At 41.4% G+C, this 12,756-nt stretch overlaps 1 protein-coding gene across 1 annotated transcript in view; it reads right to left on the bottom strand.

The window, feature by feature from the left end:
• The window catches only part of khdrbs3 (KH domain containing, RNA binding, signal transduction associated 3), a 92,372-nt gene that overhangs the window by 64,360 nt on the left and 15,256 nt on the right, over nt 1–12,756 (bottom strand). The window lies entirely within an intron of this gene.

Genomic DNA, 12,756 nt, shown 5'->3' with positions numbered 1-12,756 from the left:
AATGCCCTGTGCTTTCCAAATGTTCCAATGGAGCATTTCCTTTGTGTATCCCCAAGACACTTTATTCTAAAATGTCAACAGTTTGCACTTAGCAGCCTCGTTTGACTGAATTCCAAACACTTGCACTGCTGGGGAAGGGAAATTGGATGTTTTGAAAAGGAAGAAACAAACATGATGATAGCACAAATGATTACGTGGAATGTGCGAGTTAAAAAAATGCAGCCACAGACTTGCATGAGAATACCTTAACGAGAGAATGTTGATTTTATCTACTTAGCGCCTATCTTTCTGAGGAAAACATGCAGTCGCGTCAATAAATGCAAGGACCCAATATGTTAACGGTAAAATGTGGCCTTTAAACAGTAGATGATGATGCATAGAGAGGCATGCAGGCAATGGAGTAAACTGAATTGAAACTATTAAACCTTCAGCTGACATTCCCAGATATTATGGGGAAACGTTTGTTTTGTGTGCAACAATATTGCGCTATTTATGTGTCAATCAATTTAACACCAATGGACTAAGCCAGGGGTTCCAAAAATGAAAATCAAAAAAATATCAGCGGCCACCTTTGTCCTATAAACAGTACATAGACGAACTGCTTAATAATAATAACTTATTATTATTATTCATTCATTCATTTTCTACCGCTTTTTCCTCACGAGGGTCGTGGGGGGTGCTGGAGCCTATCCCAGCTGTCTTCAGGCAAGAGGCGGGGTACACCCTGGACTGGTGGCCAGCCAATCACAGGGCACATATAGACAAACAACCATTCACACTCACATTCATACCTATGGACAATTTGGAGTCACCAATTAACCTAGCATGTTTTTGGAATGTGGGAGGAAACCGGAGTATCTGGAGAAAACCCACGCCGAGGGTGGAATTAAACCCTGGTCTCCTAGCTGTGCGCGCTAACCACTCGACCGCCATGATATTATTATTATTGTTATTATTATTATTAAAGATTCAGGATTGAACTGAAAGCAGGGGCATAAAGGGAGCCCAAACTTTTAATCTAATTAATTCTCGTCATTTTCATAACTGCATTCAAGACTGGCATGATGACCAGAGAGCTACGTTCCAATCATAAACTGTATAAGGTTCCTAAACTATTGTGATAGGTTATTACTTATAAATATTTTTTAAATCATGCAATAAATATTTTACAATAAAAATAATTAAAAAAAATAATATTTGCAAAAATGAATCATATTTTTAATGACCTCTAATGGCCCACCTGCAATACCACCACGGCCGACCAGGGGGCCGCGGCCCACACTTTGGGAATCACTGGACTAAGCTAAGACGGTGATCACAGGCTAAAGATGAACAAAGAACTTGTTGTACGAGTTGTGACAATGTTTTGAAAGTATATTTTACTCATTTTTAAATATTAGTGGACTGAAACAGGTTTAAAAATAACACGAAAGCATTGCTTCCCAAGCCTATAGAAATCAGTACTGTTAAGATGGTAAGGTTGTTCTTAAACAATCATGTCTTTTATGTCAATTTATGTGAATTGAAGCAGGTTTAAAGGAAAGAGTGGAAGCATTTTATGAAAAACGAATGGTTTAGCCAATTCATATGGATTAAAAAAGCTTTAAAATAAACTGTAGTGTTTAAAGAATCACCTATAAAATCTTTCTGTACACCTACAAGTCCATCCATAACCTTGCCCCCCCTTACCTCTCTGACCTCGCGCACAATGCCAATCCTTCCCGTTCCCTCAGATCTTCCTCCTCCCTCCATCTCACTGTAACCTCTGCACGCCTTAGCACTATGGGGAGCAGAGCTTTCGGCCGCTCTGCTCCCAAACCCTGGAACTCATTGCCACCAGACCTCCGTAACTCTGCCACCCTTCCCATCTTCAAATCCAAACTCAAAACTCATCTGTTCAATCTAGCTTACTCTCTCTAACTGCATCACATGTCCCCCCCCCATCTATTGTATGTTCTTATTCATTGTTTGTTCTCTTTTATCTTGTATTTTATGTTAGTGTTTTTATATCTTCTGTACAGCGACCTTGGGTGTCCTGAAAGGTGCTTTGAAATAAAATGTATTATTTTAGTACTTCGGTACAAGGTGCATTATTAAACAAAAAATTAAAGAAATAAATTTAAAAAACCTTAAACTGTATTATGGAAAGCAGGAAGTGAACAAATGTAACAGTTACTGATTGCAAAAGTACCAGATGGAGGGGTAAGATTTAATAAGCTTTGCTTCTTCCTACTCCTTTTGGACATGTGGAACTGTGAACTGATTATGGGATGCACTCAATTGTAATCTGATGCATGTTCAAATGAAATCAAACCATTACCATTATTCTTATTGTAGTAGCATTCCATGTAAAGCCAAGAGAGTTCTGTTAGCGCCTCGCAACTTAGCATCTACGGTCAAATTTGAAACATTCATGGTTTAGCCAATTGACGTGAAATTATTTTTACATTTGTCATTTAGTCATTCATGTGGACGGAAACGGTAGCATTTATGTAGTGTAGTGAAGCCTTCAGTACTGCTATAGCTGTTAGCAACTAACTAGCGTAAAAGTATTATCATTTCAACTGGGGGAAGCATTTAGTTTTCTATAAAGCCTTGAGAAGTGAGCCAAAGAAAAAGTATGGTGAAGGGTGGGGGGGCTTTGAGGTGGGGGGAGGGGGGGGGGTTATTGGTTAGCAGCAAGCAGCTGGGAGGCGAACTGTGCTGAACGGGCAGCAGAAGCCAGGCTGATGGATTACAGCGGCTCTCTCCTGGGGTAAATGGACACCGCCGCTCCTCCTCCTTTTAACAATGCCTCAGCCTGTATCGTCATTGAAATGTCTCCAAAGATGGAGGTGAACATGCTGCTGAGCCACTTCATCTGAGGAGAGGCATTTTCTAGCACACTGGCAGTGAATTAAAAGAAGCCGAAGAGCTTCCCTGCACAAAGCTGATATCCGTTTTCATAGCGGTGCCTAATCTAATATCTGGATGACAACTACAATGCAGGCGCTCATTGATTTAGTCAAGACTAATTGCCGGGAAAGAAGGCCATATTGTTTTCAAAAATAAACATGTTGGTGGTAGCGACATCATCTGGGGCTGCATGAGTGCTGCTAACCTCAGGTTAACCATGGTTCACTCATGGAAATGTGGTTGGAAAACCAGAGAGAGGTTCATTCTGTGCTTCAGCTTCAGCAGGTCAAAGTACATGTTGGAATTCATGTTTCCTCTCGTCGGAAGCACTCGTGCAGCCCCCGAGTATGTTTGATTTTGGGCTTATGTCACATTGGATCATCACTGCACTGCAGTATGAATGAAACACTTAAAAAAAGGGTCTCCTGGGAGCTGCTCGGCCGAGCCGGCGATTAAAAGGTCATGCTGCTAAAGGGTGCACTCGAGACTAAATAAGTAATGAGGAGAGGGAATATGCGGTGTAAATTTAAACATCTCCACTCATGGTGTCTATGTCAACAGGCTGTCGCCGCTACAAAAGTCCTGGACTTTTTCCGCCCCATTACATTAGCGAGATTTGTTTTCAAGTGTGGCGTCTCGGAATGATTACAGCTCACTGGTCAGTCTGTTTATAGGCTAATAGCTTCCACCTGTAGCCACTGTGTTCCTTCCTTTATTGCCTGTAATGTTCTATTAGCGCTACCGGTACCCTTAATTGTCACTTACACTTTACTATTACACCTCGTTCTGCAGGAGAGCTTTCTGGAAATTACATTTAAAAAGGCAAAATTGGCTGTTTTGGTGTTGGGGCGACCCGACTGGTGGCACTAATGGTTGATTAATTCGGCTGTCATTTTGGAAAATAACACCCCCGCCCCTCGCTTAGTGTGCGATGAGCAATTTTGCAGGTGGCCAAATATGGACAAAAAGTCTCTGTTTAAATCAATTGCAGGTGCTGGTTCATATAGTAGGCTTACTTACATATACGTAATATTGGCTTGGAGATTGTAACAGATTTTATGTCATTGGAAGCAGCTTAAAACCAGGACCTTATTGTGTTTGGTCCAAAAAGTCCAAAAAGACCTTAATGGTCCGATAGTCAGCGGTCAAAACTGTCTCAAGCACTCCAAGTTGCAATTAACCGTCCTACACGGAGCTCAACAGGGAGATTTGTTCACCATCTTTATTAAGGTGATCAAATTACACAGCGTTCTTTATTTGTGCTGTGGATTTTTCTTCCCTTTATCCCCCGTCCCTGAGGAGACCACATGAGCGATCAAGTAGCCGAGTAAAAGCGCTGGAAAATAATGGCTCGGTGTTACTGGACCAGCCTGCGGGCAGAGATTAAGGAAATGAAAAAAGGGAGTTCGCCGAGTTATTCATGTCGCTCTCTTCCTCTCCCCCGTTTCATTATCGACCACGCACCAGAGGGGATGACTATTTGGCTCGCAGCACCTGCGCCTTGGTCGCCACGCTAAGGAGTCCAAACACTATGGAGAAAATAGAAAATGAGCAAGGCATGGGATATATCATGTTTGTAAACAAACGTGGGTGTGAACTGTCATTCATTATTTTGCATGTGTGATGAACCGGGTCGCCGGGTAGCAAATACCCGTTGGTGTTTCTTATTAGTACCAGGTCGAAAAACATTGGCATTGATACTTGTGGTTGGAGGCAACTTCCTGATGTCGATTTTCTTTGATGAACTTCACGAGAAGGCAGTAGCTGCATTTGAGATGTGATTGGTTGACATCCAGCGGCTTATTATATGTACCTCTGCATGCGCTTTAAAATGTAGGTTGAAACTGGTAGTACTTGGTGTACTTTGCTTCTCACCACTATTACAACAGTTCTACTGTCAAAAAACGTTATATTTTCCTTTTCACTTTCTCATGGACTCTAAATTATTCATTCATTCATTTTCTACCGCTTTTCCTCACGAGGGTCGCAGGGGTGCTGGAGCCTATCCCAGCTGTCTTCGGGCGAGAGGCGGGGTACACCCTGGACTGGTGGCCAGCCAATCACAGGGCACATATAGACAAACAACCATTCACACTCACATTCATACCTATGGACAATTTGGAGTGGCCAATTAACCTAGCATGTTTTTGGAATGTGGGAGGAAACCGGAGTACCCGGAGAAAACCCACGCATGCACGGGGAGAACATGCAAACTCCACACAGAGATGGCCGAGGGTGGAATTGAACTTGGGTCTCCTAGCTGTGAGGTCTGCGCGCGCTAACCACTAGACCGCCATGCCGCCCTACTATGAATATTTGATGTACAAATTCCCTTATCACTGTCAAGTCTGGAATTACATTATTATTATTATATATATATATTATTTAAGTTAAAAATGACCTGGCTTTGTACAGTATAAGGTGCTTCCCAATTTCCGAAATAACAGCCAAAATTACTTTTCTCTCAATATTTTTATTTTAAATGTGAAAAAATTTACTTCTGAGGGTTTTTCCTGAGTTTCTTCCTGTTCTGGAGAAATGCAGCCGACCAAAAAAATTTCGGCCAATGCTGTCATTTTATTAGCAGCCACCTGTTCTGATGCTCCATATCTTCCAAATTGTCCAACTGGTAGCTTTGTTGTTTATTAAAGTAATATATTTCCCCTCAAAGTTCCCACCTGCCAGCTCCTGAAAGATAAAGAAATTAGCAGAAGTTGCGCATCGATTCAGTCATCTGCATATCTGCGGTGTGGCCTGCAGAAAGCCAGCAGAATGTGCAGGCTGACACGGACTTTCATCACCCACAGCTGCGGCTGCCACCAGGCTGTCAGGAAGATGAAAATATGCCCGGCTTCATTTTAGCTCTGCAGGGATCCGTGTGGCGAAAGGTGGCGGCTAAAAGCTAATAGACTACTGCGGCCGCAGCGGGGGCCGTCGACTCAGCAGTGCCGCCGGCTGTCTCTCCAGGTTGCCTCAAGTTTGATGACAATATCTCTCCATGAGGACACAGAGGGCAAACGGAAGCCCCTGAGGCCATCACCTTCATGCCGTGATTGTGCGGGATTTACTGTAAACAAGATCAATTCTCAGAGCAAACTGGGATTCTTTCCAGGGCGGAAACATCTTGCATTTTCCATGCGAGCTTTAAAGGCAACTTTGCAGAAGATAAGAAATATGATATCCTATGCCAGTGATTTTCAACCACTGTGCCGCGGCACACTAGTGTACCTTGAGAAACCGTTAGGTGTGCCGTGAGGAATTATCTAATATCACTTTTTATAATTAACATTTATTAATCTTCATTTGCAAATATCATGTCAATAGCCATTATGTCAATAGTATACATGGACCCAAATATTCCAATTGCATTTGGTTTATTTGCTCAAACGGAAAGAATTGAACAGGGATAGAATATTCCTTTAACCAATCCGATTGAGGTATCTTGTATCCGCTCAAACGGAAATTTGTCAGGGTGCCTTCTTCTTTGTGGTGTTTTTCTTCTTCTGTTGTTTATTGGCGGTTGGCAAGCAGCTTTCGTATGCATTAGCGCCATCTGTGGAACAGAATCTAAATCCTTCTATACGCCATTCACAAGTCCAGTTTTATTAAAAAAGAAAATATATATCTATATAAAACATATCCTGAGTTTCATTATAAAATATTAGCAAGATTGAATTTGATCTTTTCCTGTTTAAATTGATCCCGGGTGCGTTCTTTCAGCGCATGCTCAGATATGACGTAACACGCAGATCCAGATGTTCTTCAGTTTTAAAAATGGAGGCCAGCAATCAGCACTGGACTAAGCAAAGTTTGTTTTTGATTCAAACTAAATTTCAAGACTGGACAGACGAAAAACTGACAATACGGAGTTATTCCAACAAGTGAAAGAATAACTTGGGGAAGTCAGTATCACGTGATGTTGATGTTTACGTTTTACTGGGCGTGCCCCATTGACTATTCTGTTTGATTTTCACGGCGCATGTAGACAAGAGATTGGAATATTCCTTTCTATGGATACCATTGTTTCCCGAAAGGTCATTCGGAAAGAGAAAAACTGGTCATGTAAACATGGCTACTGTGGAGTGTCTGTGGTGTAAAGACTGGCAGAGCAATGTAATATTGGTCCGTGTGGCAACACCTACCTTGTTCCTCCGATAGACTTATTGATGCAAGTGTGAGGTTGTGGTGACATTTTGTAACATTTTTTTGTAAGATTTTTTCCAATGTAAAAAAACGTGCCGTGGCTCAAAAAAGGTTGAAAAACACTGTCCTATGCTATGGGCACAGAGATGCCCTAGCGGAGATTTGAACCCAGGACTTCTCTATCTCCTGACTGTGAGGCCAACTCGTCAATATGGGGAAAAAAAATTGTTAGTGAACCAACAGCGCCTCTGCTGGTAACAGCCAAGTAATGCACTCTATTTTGCCATCAATTCTTCATTGCGGCAAATGTAAGTGAAAAAGCATAGAGGGCACACAGGAGAAACCACCCCACCGCTCCTGACTGCAGCCCTTAAATGAAATCCACATAATCCACTCCACTCACTTAAATTCTTATCTAAACGTGTTGATTTGGCGCATTTGTGGCGTGTATGTATGTCAGTGTCGTATTTGCATGCACGTAATCGCACACATTTTTCGCTGCTAACCGAGACCCGGATCCATCTCGAGCTGTCAGTCGAGCCCCGGCAATAAGACGAAATCTGCCAGCCGCCCTGATTGACGGAGAGGAAATTGAAGTGTCACGTCAACATTTGAACCATATCCTGCTGCCTGTTGTCCCCCGTCCCTGCCATGTTGTTTGGAAGCAAGATGGTGGAGGAAAGGCCCAAATAACAGGGATTGTTTTCCAATTTCATCTTAACCCCTCAATGAGGAAGCCGCGTTGCCTTCGCTGTCCTTCAGAGATGTAGGCCGACACTCGAGCTGGAAGTACATTGCGTGACAATAATCTTTGACAACGCTGTCAATGTCAGAGCAGCGACCCGAGACGTGCATATGAGCAAATATGGCTGTGAAAATGAGACGGAGAGTGGTGTGCAGACACTTCAGACTGACAGTTCACACCGAAAGACGTGGCTCGGTGTCATCTGAGAAGTGAGAATCCTCTCTCTCTCTCGCGGTGCTCTCCTTCACCGCAGCCGAGGCATGCGCAACGCCTCCGAGCATCACCACCCACTGCACATCATTAGCATGGTGGCTCCAAACTGACAAATGTACGATGTCAACTTGTCCCAGGGCTCAGGTCAGGAGTTTTCACTTTTCCGACTGTCCTGAGCGAAGGCTGCAGGAAAACAGCTGGGTAGCAATAGCAGGTAGAAAAATGAATCAATAATAATAATAAGATAGCCTGGCGATAGATGAACGCAATGAAACGTCTAGGTGTGAAATGTGCTTTTAAAGCTACTATACACATGCCAACTAACTGCAGGTAATAATGACATCTCAGCAGCTAAAGGTCAGACTCGCTTTATGTGTTGTTATTGGCGCTGTTTGTACAACATTCAACACCCGCACAATTGGAATGGTAGTAATGGTAGTGCTTTATTATTTAATCCTACCCCTTTTGAAGCGGTGGCTGATATTTTGACCACTTCTTACCGAAAAAAAAATAAATGAGTAGATAGACAGTGGATAAAATGATAAAATTAATAATAAATAAATAAATAAATATGCAATACAGGCCATAGGCTAAATATTAAAAATATAAATAGAAAATATTTTGTTTCCTCTGTGTTAAATAATGAGGGCACCCCATATCCTATATGACATGCTAGCAAAACATGTAATACAAATATAAAAATGGTTAGTGGCCGCACGGCGGACGAGTGGTTAGCGTGCAGACCCATCTCTGTGTGGAGTTTGCATGTTCTCCCCGTGCATGCGTGGGTTTTCTCCGGGTACTCCGGTTTCCTCCCACATTCCAAAAACATGCTAGGTTAATTGACTGAATAGCCATTGTGTTAGCATATCCCACACCGATTCAGCCTCTTCTCTATTCTTTAATTGATAGAACTTGCCTTACAAGATTATGTAATGTCTGTTTTGGTCAAGTAGTTTGTAAAATAAATTATAAATAATCAATTATAATAAATTATAAATAATTAAAAATGTGACTTATACTCCAGTGCGACCACCAGTCCAGGGTGTACCCCGCCTCTCGCCCGAAGACAGCTGGGATAGGCTCCAGCACCCCCGCGACTTTCGTGAGGATAAGCGGTAGAAAATGAATGAATGAAAAATGGTTAGCCATGTTTTTGAACCATTCCTTCATTCATACAGCCAATCACAGGGCACATATAGACAAACAACCATTCACACTCACATTCATACCTATGGACAATTTGGAGTGGCCAATTAACCTAGCATGTTTTTGGAATGTGGGAGGAAACCGGAGTACCCGGAGAAAACCCACGCATGCACGGGGAGAACATGCAAACTCTACACAGAGATGGCCGAGGGTGGAATTAAACCCTGGTCAATTGAACCCAGCTGTGAGGTCTGCGCGCTAACCACTCGTCCGCCGTGCCGCCCTGTTTTTCAACCAATCTTGCTCAAATTCTACACACAAGTGCTTGTCAGTCCCACAGAGGTGTGTACCAAATTACATGCCAATCTGCTGAAACACCTTAAAGTTGCAGCGAGTGTATTGTATTGTATTGTATTGTAACATAATGGGGTTAAATTACAGTGCGACCATATTGTGTGTGTATCTGAAAAATAATAGCACAGGCAACACAGTAGGGGGTGCATATATTGACACATTTTCACTCTATGTGCAGTGGTTTAAGGAGTAAGAGGGTTATTTTCCATAAACGGGATGTCCAATTGTTTGATATGACTATATCTACAGCAGGGGTCTCAAACATTTGGCCCGCAGGACACTAGTTTGAGGCCCCCGCCTTGATATGAAAGTTTAATGTTAGTGCGGCCCGCGCAAGTTTGATATGAATGCTGTATGGTATCATGTACCCAGAAAAAATTATTACGTTTGATTAATGTTCATGTTAAAGGTTAAATAACTGTTAATAGTTATCCTCCCCATCCGTGTGGAAGTGGTAAGTTTTTGGCTATTTAAGTTTAAAGGAAATAACTTGAAGGCTACCGTTTAGGTCGCTAGCTCTCTAGTTTGCGAGTTAGCATGTGTCTCAAGACCCTGCAGTTGCGCAATATGTTGTAAATAAAAAGAGTATAAATGTGACTATAGTCGTGTTTTGTCATGTCTACAGGGCTCTAATAATGCTTTGTTCATTTTAATCTGAAAAAAATAATTTGTCTACCCACCAAATATATGTGGTTTCTTAAGTTCTTATTATTTGCTGTTTTATTATTATTATTATATTTACTTATTACTGATTGATTGATTTTCTTTATTCTTGATTTGTTTATTTATTTTTCATCTTATTTTGTGCAGAAAAATAAAAATAAAGATATTTGAGAACAGTGGAATGTTTTATCAGAGCTTTTCTTGTCGAAAATTGGAACCAAAGCGAAGTTTAAATTTTTTTTTTTTTTTTAATAAATGCATTTTTTTTTTTTTTTTGAAAACCTGATGCGGCCCAGTCTCACCCAGACCCTAGCTCCAGTGGCCCCCAAGTAAATTGAGTTTGAGACCCCTGATCTACAGTATCTATGATAGTACATAGATACTGCAATGCAAGAGAAGCTTGAACAACAACTTCAAAATTGGACGCATGCCTGAATGCACTTTAATTAGTTTCTGTCCTCACTGTTAAATGTAAAACTTTGGGAAAGAGTCCCGATGGAGTGATATATTCTTGTATTTTTGTCTGATAAAACAATGAATCCCAACGCCGACGTGTTTTGTTGCCTGTGATGAAGCCCAGGTGAATTCAAAACTGGCCTGCATCAGAGACAACAAAGACTGTCAACATACTTTTGTCTTTTTGCGCTGCCAAACTAATGTTTGCTTTGTACAGTCGCTGGGCCCTCAAAGCAATCTGGGAAGATTTTAACAATCATTTAATTAAGCACCCAATATTTCATCTAAGGCCTACATTGGCGTTCCATCCTGACAGACAAAATGATTCTTCGCTGCTGACACTCGGACGTTCGATGGTGGTTCAAATTGACAGTCCTCCCATTTTTCGTCGATATGTGAGAGAGAGAGAGAATACCAGCTGGTTTATGACCTCTCTGCAAGCTGCCGTTAGACAAAGATCAGGGCGTAACTCACTCAATAACACAGCTGTTGGACTGCAAGCGCATCGACTGGATCGAGTCTCACCTGCTCTCCGAAATCACATCATGTCTATTTTAGGAGGCTGTATAACTTCAAATTGATAGGGACCGTTGGGACATGCAGTTTCATGCAATTCTGATTTATTAAAAAAAAAAAAAAAAAAAAACAAGGGCATCTTATATTCAGGGTTGTCTTACATTCGGGCATGGAAAACACAAAAGATATGGAAAACAGAAGAAATTCATTTTGTCTTTTTGGAGGGATTGATTTTATCCCTCAAAAATAAGTTTTGAAAAAGAGTGGTCATCTTATATTCTTTATTATATTATGGTAAATAATCAATCATTTCAATTAATTAGAGGAGTTGTCTTATATTTGGTCAATGGGGTATTTGAATTTTGAAATAATTTCTATGAAAAGAAGATTTAATCATTGATTTGTCCAAGAAGGAATTTTGAAAAGATAAGCCGTCTTATAATCAATCATTTTAATACTATGTTCAATCTAAAGAAAGTGTATGGATAATTGAATGGGTAATACTGTACAGTATTTTTCCTTGGAGAAAAACTGAAAATGACATTTTGTCTTGTATTCAATGTGTCAGAGTCGTCTTACATTCAGGACTGTCTCATATCAGGGTCATTTAGACCTTTTACAGAACTATTACCTATTACTATACCTAATACTATGAATCTATGTGTATAGTCCCTACAAGTTATACTACTACTCAGAGTTATCCCATAGTTGGGAAAGTATGTTTTAATGTAATTCAGACAATCCAGTACCAGCACATTGCCATTTTCTCCTATAGTTCAAATATGTCACGGCTTGTTATCGCGGTTGCTACGGCAACCTCCGAGCAGACACCGAAACAGAAATGTTGCTCAGAGGAGAGAAAAGCAGCTCATTAATTATGTCTCGGCTGAAGCGTCGGTCCACAGCTCGCAGCCGTCTGACTCAGGCAGAGGTAATGAAACCCTGCGCGTCAGAGCTTAACGGGAATGCTGTAGGATAGAGAGAGGCTAGACCTGCTATTAAAGCTGGAAAGTCACCGACTAACGGGTTAACTCATTATGTTACATTCTGAACAGATAATGTAGTATTTTTGTTACCCAAAACCTTCAGTCTGTAATGTGTTTACGGTGCAGAGATGCCGCTCTTATCGATGAACATTTCTTGTATCCTTGAGAAGGTCATGGTCAGTAAGAGGGATAGTGTAACAAAAAAAAAAAGTGACCCGAGTCTCTGGGACCGATAGACGGATCAAGTTGGGGCTGGTAAAGTCAATGACCGATGCCAGCAGCGACAACAACAACGTTTTTGCATCCATACAAACAGAATTCGAGGAACCATACATATTTCCAAGTAGCAGATCAATACAAGAAGAAGGATATCTAGAGAAACCATTCGATAACTCCAACAAGAACCTGATGGACTAAGCTTGCTATTAATCTTCCGTTACCAGCCTCATCGACTGGATCGAGCCCCTGCCCGTACTTGAGGATCCCGTTATATCAGTACACACATATATGACAAACTTAGGGGCCGTAGTGGTTCACGTAGCTTCATGCAGTTTCACGTAATTCACAATGGCCTACATCCTGTCCAGTGTGTGGTTCACCTGATAACCGCATGAAAACATCATATCAAAAAGATCC

This window comes from Doryrhamphus excisus, chromosome 14, assembly GCF_030265055.1.
Source record: "Doryrhamphus excisus isolate RoL2022-K1 chromosome 14, RoL_Dexc_1.0, whole genome shotgun sequence".
NCBI classification, from domain to species: domain Eukaryota; kingdom Metazoa; phylum Chordata; class Actinopteri; order Syngnathiformes; family Syngnathidae; genus Doryrhamphus; species Doryrhamphus excisus.
Note: the sequence above shows the minus strand (reverse complement) of the source record. Positions and strands in the feature narration are given on the sequence as shown.